This window comes from Cygnus olor, chromosome 4, assembly GCF_009769625.2.
Source record: "Cygnus olor isolate bCygOlo1 chromosome 4, bCygOlo1.pri.v2, whole genome shotgun sequence".
In the NCBI taxonomy this organism is placed as follows: domain Eukaryota; kingdom Metazoa; phylum Chordata; class Aves; order Anseriformes; family Anatidae; genus Cygnus; species Cygnus olor.
In genome coordinates this window covers 74,355,518-74,363,800 of record NC_049172.1, presented here as the reverse complement: position 1 = coordinate 74,363,800, position 8,283 = coordinate 74,355,518, and the positions used below count along the sequence as shown (strand labels likewise).

Here is an 8,283-nt window from a genome sequence, read left to right as displayed (position 1 = left end):
CTAGAAATTGTTTTACATATTTTATTTTAAAATATCAATATAAAATGGTATTTTCTTTTCATGGATTGTCTTTTTGAGGTCTGAAGTTCCTTATTAATTGTTAGAAAAGTTAGGTACATCATTCTCAGTAGTTCTTCATTTGTACTCACTAAGAAAAAGTGTCTGTAAGATCTCACTATTCTTCATTGTCTTGTTCTAGACACGATCTTTGAACCATGTTCAGGTGCTGTGAGACATTATATTAGATAATGATGAGAGTGTCTCCTGTTTACTACATCCATGGAATTATTTCAAATCCTAATTATTTCATCTGACCAGACAATTAAAGAAGATTGGATGCTTTCATTTTGGCATTTGAATTCTACTGTTGCAGCACCTTGGTTATCTGTCCCATTACAAGAAGTTTTGAATCCCAGGTACAGAAAGAGCAGGAAAAAAAATCTCATTTTTTTCATATACTTTGTAGTAAATAAGTTGTTGAACATGAGTATATGAAATATCAGTATATAAATATTTGATTAAGTTCAGAACTTAATTCCAGACCTCCTGGGTGGTTATCCACCAGTCTGGAACTGGAGAGCGTTGTGAAAACCTACATCATTAAAACAAAGCACAAAGCTCAATAGGTTTGACTATTCCTTGAAACTATAGGAAAATGCATACAAATAATTTCTATTTATTGGAGGAAAACTTTATTTGCATTTGCCTAATGATATTTGCATAATGTAATCAGCATAATTAAACATACTGTACATTACAAATCAGCATTTTTCTTCACACAACTGTTTTTGCTGTATTTTTTTACTGTTAAATGACTTTTTAAGGGTGCTGGTATGCAAGTTCTTGTGAAATTTGCAGTCCTACTTTGTTTTTGAAGAAATTAGTAGTCTCTATTTTTTGATCTTCTAATATGTGTGACTATGTTAAGAGTGCTCTTCTCAGAAATTAAAATATACCAGTGCAGGACTGACCAAAGCAAAACCATGGAGTAGCACAGTGAGGACTTAAAACTAGGTATTGAAGCTGGAGGAACTCAGATCCCACCCATCACTACTGTATCTGCCCTCTAGGTGTTTGGCTACAAGCTTGTAGTAAATGATGCAGTGTGGATCTGGTTGATCTCAGGCTGCTTTGTGGAAAAAAAAAAAAGAGAAGTATTAGACAAACAAGGAATGATCCTGGCACAAATGTTCTTCCCAGAGGCGGAATGATGTCTACTGCAGGATATCAGAGTAAATAGTCTTGTCTATTTTGGGTTTGAACTGATTTTTTTTTTTTTTACTGCTACTGTTGCTCATTGAAATGCTGGAGTAAATTTAGCCCAATGCAGAATGGCCAGCTATGGTTTTCAGCTATCCCCAGTTTATTATTAAAAATTCATTAAGCTTTTGTCATAAGTATCTTTGCTTGTTACTTTACATTTTTCTTCAGAGGTAGGAATACTTTTTATGTATATATGACTGCAAGTTCAAAACAAAATATTGAACTATGAGCCTTACAGTAAAACTGAATGGTGACAGTGGTGGTCTGATGTACGTAAACCAAAATTTTCCTTCAAGAGTTGTTTTAGCCCAGCCTAAAACACCCAGGACCTGTATCAGACCTCTTCTACTTTGAAATTACATGCAGTTTACACACTGTCCAGGACTTCTAATTCTCTACTTATGCTCTACGAGCTCATAAAGGATAAACTTTAGTGATCCATGTCCGTATTTAAAGAATTGCAAATTTCCCGTTATGGAATGGCAACTGGACTTCTGAAGTACTTCTGCATTGGTTCTTGTTCTCTGCATAGGTTCTTGTTCTTCTCTAGAGATTTACACAAATTCTTAAATACTAAAAATTACAAATACTAAATCAAAGTGAAAACCACTGCCAGTCTCAGCAGTGTCTGTGAAAATCCTATTTCCAAACTGGGTTCATGCTTTTATGAGTTGAGATGGAGCTCTAGTCTAACTCTGATTTTGTCACTGCATCTTTCACTAAAATTATTCTGAACACTCAAATGTTGTCATCTCTAAATAGTTTGTAGAGTTATCTTGTTTGTCATTAATTACCCAAATTAATGTTTCTAGCTACTCATCAGCAAGCCTTCCTGAGTACTAAATTCCTTCATTTATTGAATAATGTTATTAATTATCCTATAAGCATCTAGATGAATGCAATTTCATCAGTGTAATATGAATCACTAAAAAGTTGTATGGCTTAATTCTACCATCAGCATATAATTGCATCACTTGCTGCTCTTGCCTCCTGCATGGCTTGTTCAGCCAAGGAAGTCAAGGCTTGAAATGGCATCTCATTTGGCAGCCTGCTTGGGTGTTCGTGTTCAGATACAGCAGCAATGTTCCCCTTTAAAAAGTTAGAAATATAGGTGCTGTTGACTTCCTTTGACCAATCTGTCTTTTGGGTAAAAGAAATAAATCTGTTTCTTTGCATCATTACGGAAAAGTCCTCCTTTTTGATTATATGCTCAAATGTCTTGATATCAACAGAACCTCCATTTCTTCAAAATTCCTGTCCATCGTTACTTACTGGTGTTCTTGCATTATTGTGCTGATGCTAATAACTGTTCCGCAGTGATGTCAAGAGGCAAGAGCACTAATACTCCTAATGTAATGAGTATTGCATCACAAGTTTCTAAGGGAAATTGGCAGCAGTTGAAGAACAGAAAAAATAATTAATTTTCACTGCCCAATATCTTATCCTGGTGACTGAAAGCAGTTAATAAAATAAATTTGTGTTGGGGCCAGGAACAAGCCAGTGGTCATACAGATAGTCAAGTTGTCAGGAAGCAAATCAGTATGTCATTGTTCTATTTGCTATTATGAATGCACATTACATAGCTAGTTACTACTGGTACTACTAATATCAGTTAATCTGATACTATTTACCTAAATTTTATTATTTACCTAAATCCAGAAATCTAAATATGAGGCAAGTAGACCAGCCAAAGCACCCTTTGATAACTTGTGGGAGAAAGAGGGGATCTAATCTCTTGAAAGTTTTTTGGAATAAAATGAAAGACCTGGTCTATGGAGCTACTTATTTCCATTCACTTTCATTTTGGGTACCTCAGCAACAAATTTAGTCTGGTTATTTATTCTTTGAGCCTGATCAGAGAAGGACTATGATTAGATAAAACTAATATCATTTTCCTACCCCGTAAGAGTCCTAAAGTGGCATAAAACATGTAGCAAAGTAAAATATTGGATTGGCAGACAGGTTAGTATTCTAGATCAAACCAATGCAGAACCTAGACAGGACTGTTTCACACAGTGGTAATATCAGAGGAGAAAAGACAAAAATCAGTTACATTTTTTGTTCATTATGCTCATCCACATACAGAGCCCTCAGAGTTCATGATGTGTGTGTAAGGATACCTGTGAAATTCACTGTAACTGGGATAAGAGTTTGTTACATTTCGAATGTTCACAGATAGAGATAGAAAATTAGGGCCATTTCTTTGGAGATAAAAAAAAATTACATTTCAGATGTAAACCTGAGCAACAATTACTGTAGCTTTCTATCACTATAATTTTCAGTAGTGTGGCTTGCAAATGTTTATTTTTGGATCTAAAATTCTAAACACCAGTCTGTGGCAGTGAGTTACATAGTTTACAGATCTCAAGAAGCATTTCCATCGGTAATGTTTGTCAGCTGGAAAATTTGTTTTATTTTTTGACATGATAAAGGAAGAATAAGCTTTTCTTCTAACTTTTCAAGTCTTCTCAAGATTTAATGTGTTTTCACCATAACTTGTATGAATCTTTTCTGTAAATAGTTGAACAATCTTTTAGTCTTTTTATGAAATTTTTATTCCTGGCTCCTGATCATTTTCCTAAACAATTTCTGAACCCCTTGTGATTCTGCAATACACTTGAGAAAGTTCTTTTGTATTTTTTATGAGAAGTAGAATAACATCATCTTTAACTGTAGCTTTCAATTTAATCTGCCTTCCAGTTTCAAAGTATTTTCAGTCTTTGCTGCTTACCCATGACATTTTATTCCTGTTCTGCGCATACTCCTCTGTATTTCTAAAGAGAAGACAGGATTTGTGTTAGCTACTGCTGAGATCTTAAATTTGGACATCTTAATCTAAGTAGATATTACCATCAGAGGAGGCTGTAGACTTGCTTTCTGGAATTGTCTAAGATCCTTGCCTTAAGATGGAAATATTTAGTGCATGTATAAGAAAAATGGAACTGAGAATAGGAACCTTTGGTGTTTGACTACTGACAGGAGAAAACTATCTGATATACTCAATATAGCCAGATTTAGTGTTAACATGCTGAATTCGTTGCTTTCAAATATTGAAACCATATGTATAGTCAAAGTACCCATAAGGGAACACCCATCCTATTTCCTGCTCCAAGACATGATCACATCTGTTTACATTTTCTAGCAGATGACTGTCTAGATGTTTATTTTTAAAATCCTCCAAAGTCAAATGCATAACTTATCTCTTTTAGCTGCTTAATTCACTTGTAAGTTTTTAACTGTCACCTGACATAATCTCCCATTCTCCATTTTTTTGTCCATTCCCTCTAGCAATATCCTCTGTCAATGCAAAAAGCAGATTCTCTTTGCAATAGCCTTTCAAATTTAAAAGTAAATATTGCATTACTTCCTCTGTCATCTCTAGGTTATCCCTTCATAGAAAGAAATGAATCTTGACTTTCCCTTTATAAAATACAATTCAGTTGTTTCTTACATTTATCTTCTAGTTATTTAGAAATAATACGGCTATTTTTTTCTGTCATGTCACTGGGAATGGAAGTTAGAAAAGCTCGGTCTATAATTGTATTTCCTTCTTTTCCCTGTTTTTAAGGTAGGCAAATGTTGGGCCAATTCCCAGACTTCAGAAAACTTCAGAAATCTTCTCCATCTACTATGTGTTCCCAAGATAGCTAACAAAAGCCCCGAGATTGTTCTGGTAAACCTGAAATCTTGGAATGATTTTCTTCACATACAGCATATTTGAAAACATTTGATGTGGCCAGGCAACTCTGTTACAAATAATTAGTTTTGATGGCACATTTCTAAACAATCTGCAGAGCATTTGGTATGATTGATAAAACCTCAAAGAATTTAGTGCCTGTGAACTGGCACTTGTGAATCTGCTGACTTGCTAGAACATAGTCAACATGATATAATCAGAACAGTAACATCCCAGGTCTTTTCATCAAAGAGATGACTGTAGTCCAGAATCTCCCTAGGAGCTTTACATCTAGTACTAAGATTGGCATATGCTTTGTCCAGCCACAAGGACTCCCAGAGAGCATATTTTGATGTTTTCCATCACTTAATCCCTCTGTTCCAGGAGATAATCCTTACAAGTAGCTTCTGGCTCAACTGGCCTGTCATCTGATACTCTCAGAAGGCATATCAATCATTTCTTCAAGATGATCTTGAGGTTTTGCTTCCTAAAAAGGATTCTGGTGGCAAAAGTGAAAAAGTGAAGGCCTAGCTGGTAAAACAGCACAGGAAACTTCCTTTAGGTTGCTTTCTCCTTATGTTACTGCAAGTGAGGAAATATACAGTTCTGAATGATATATCAAAGGGGGGAAAAGTATAAGAATTGTTGTGAATGAGAATCAGAAGAGAAAAACAGATCACAAAATAAATTACGCTGCTCTCAATTGCATCAAAACGGTATTAAGCACGTTTCAGTTTTGGGCAGAGTTTTATTCTTTCCTGCAATGCATATCTTGTTCCTTGCTTGCATCTTAAACCCAGATGGATTAATACTGAGTGTATGTTTTATTGTCATTTAGGTTACAATTCACTGTTCTACTCTGAATTTTTGTAACTTTCCTTTTGGTGTCTTTGATTTGAGATAGAACTAGTTAAATGATATGACTTTTTTTTTTCTTTCCCTTTGGCTGGTAGGGACCTGATAATTATTCCCATGCTCTCACAAATCCCACATGGCTTGAATTAAATGATCTTGGAAAACACCAAATCTCTTGGCTGTTCAAGGGGCTGACTTGTTCTGTTATGATGTGCTACCAGCTATGTTGTAAGTGGAAATACAAACTGAACTGTTTCAAACCTCCATTCTGTTGTTAATCTCAGTATTTTTGCTAATGGCTCGTGAAAGTTAAATCTTGTATAAATATGGTGTTAATGATGTATAGCAGTATTTGCCACAAGGTTTGAAATTTTTTCTCTATTTTCCTCTGGTCAGCCCTCAAGCTGGGGAGTGTTAGAAAAGAGCTTGGGGAGAATGCAGCTATTTCCATTACCACTTTTGAAATCTCCTCAATGATGCCTTCACTCAGCACTTGAGGAAGAGTCTCATTTTAACTGAGATGTTTCCATGTTCTTAAGGGAAAAAAGCTGTTGTTACTGCTGTACTGGTTTGGAGTATCCCCAGAGCCTTCCAGAATGCTCCTTGAAAGATATTCTGTTCTTTACTGGGGTTCAGCAAATAAAGTTCAGGACTGAGGGCTTTTTTTCTTTTTTTCTCCAAAAATGTCTGCTCTTGCAAATATTCATTATAATTCTCCTTTCTATAAAGCAATTCTTTAGTTTTCTTTACCTTATAGATGCATTTACTCAAGCTTGTGTATACACTCCCTCTGATATACTTGGGACAAGGCTGGAGAGCAGTCTCTACAGTAGTTACATGTGACAGAAAATGATGTCCCAGAGGGAGTTAGCTGGAAATCTAATTCAGGTAGAGGCAGAAGCAGAAATATTGTAATACAGAAAGTAACATTAACTATAAAATTGGCAGGATCCAAATTTCTTTCAGATCCATGTCTTATCTTTCAGAATTTCCTGTATGAAAAGATGCTCTAACTCTTCATCAGTCTTATAGAAGATTGCTCCTGAATCATCAGAAGTGTCAAATTCACTTCTGATCAGTTGAATGAAATGATGAGAGAAACAACTTGGCCAGTATGTGCAAGGTAGGAGGTAAGAAAAACATTGCAATTACAGTATCAGAAAATAACTTCACAGAGAAATGGAAGCCTAATCAATGATGTTATATAGGTATTTAGATGTGTGTCTACACACAGCATTTGTAAAAGCAGTTTGCCTGTTAGTATAGACATTCCCCCAATTACTATTACACCCATTATCCTGAAATAACAATTCCTCAGCCTCGGTACTTTTTCTATTCTTTACTATAAGGTTCTACAACACTTGAGCATATAATGGGAACTTGACTCCAGGTGCTACTGCAAATAAATATAAAGGCAACCAGGACTGACTGAGCCTAAAGAATAAGCTTCTTATGGAAAAAGGCTAAATTAATTCAAGGTCATGGGGAATAGTTTCATCCTGTAAAGATTACATTTTTTTCAGAAAAGTCCTTAAGGATTTGGAATAATGGTTATTTTATTGGTCATACATCAGTTCAGTTATTTTGTGCTGTGTTCTCCTGTTCTATTCATGGAAATTTAAAAAAGAATCAAAGATAAAATTGTCAGTCAAAAATTTGAAGCAGATTAGTTTTGAGATTTCACCACAAGTTAGTTGCAGTAACAACAAAAACACCACTGATTTAGAACAGTGTTAATAATGTACTGAATCAAATCATTTTAAGTCAAAAAACAAAACACCAAAATTACTTTTTCTTTAAGACAAATGATGCAAGTTTTCCCGTTTCTTAATTGTTACAGTAAAATAGTCTAGTTCTTCTGCTGTCGGCTGGTATGAGTCTGAACACAATGTAAGACAATGATTTTATCAGTTTGAGGTTTTAGCCCAGCTGATTCTTTGTATGCCAGTGAAAATACCTGCCTCGGAATGATTGTTCTAACAGGAAAGTGTTTACAGGAGCAAGTAGTATTAAAATAAATTATCTGTCTGATTACACTTCTGCTAACTGCTTGCCTTGACTAGATAACAACAATACAAGAAAGGAGTATACTAGACTTCACTGAATGGATCTGGTGACAAAAATTAAATGCAAAAATAATTATATTGAGACAATTTTTAGAATTTATTTTCCGAGCGCAGGAAGGGACTAATTGCTGATGAATTTGTATCCAGTTGTATCATCTGCTTTGTTAGGACATCAACAGTACAAGAGGTTTCTCTGACAGCTGTTCTGGCTGTGCTTTGAATCTTAATCAGACATCTTTGCCAAAGAGTTATAACAGCACTTGCCACATACTTTCTTTTGTAAACATTAGTTAATTAAGCAGAACTCTTTCGAAACAACAGAAACTGGAAAGTCTACTTGGCAAAGACAGAAGAGAGGAACAGAAACATAAGAAATGAGAAAAGGTAGCACATAACTAAAACTCTGAAAGATTTCTTGCTACT

The 8,283-nt window shown here is 35.1% G+C and overlaps 1 long non-coding RNA gene across 1 annotated transcript; it reads left to right on the top strand.

The window, feature by feature from the left end:
* Positions 1 to 283: 283 nt before the first annotated feature.
* LOC121070212 lies at positions 284 to 6,328 on the top strand. Its single transcript, XR_005819948.1, has 3 exons — positions 284 to 416; positions 1,201 to 1,232; positions 6,191 to 6,328. It is a non-coding gene; the product is annotated as an uncharacterized LOC121070212 (long non-coding RNA).
* Positions 6,329 to 8,283: the final 1,955 nt, after the last annotated feature.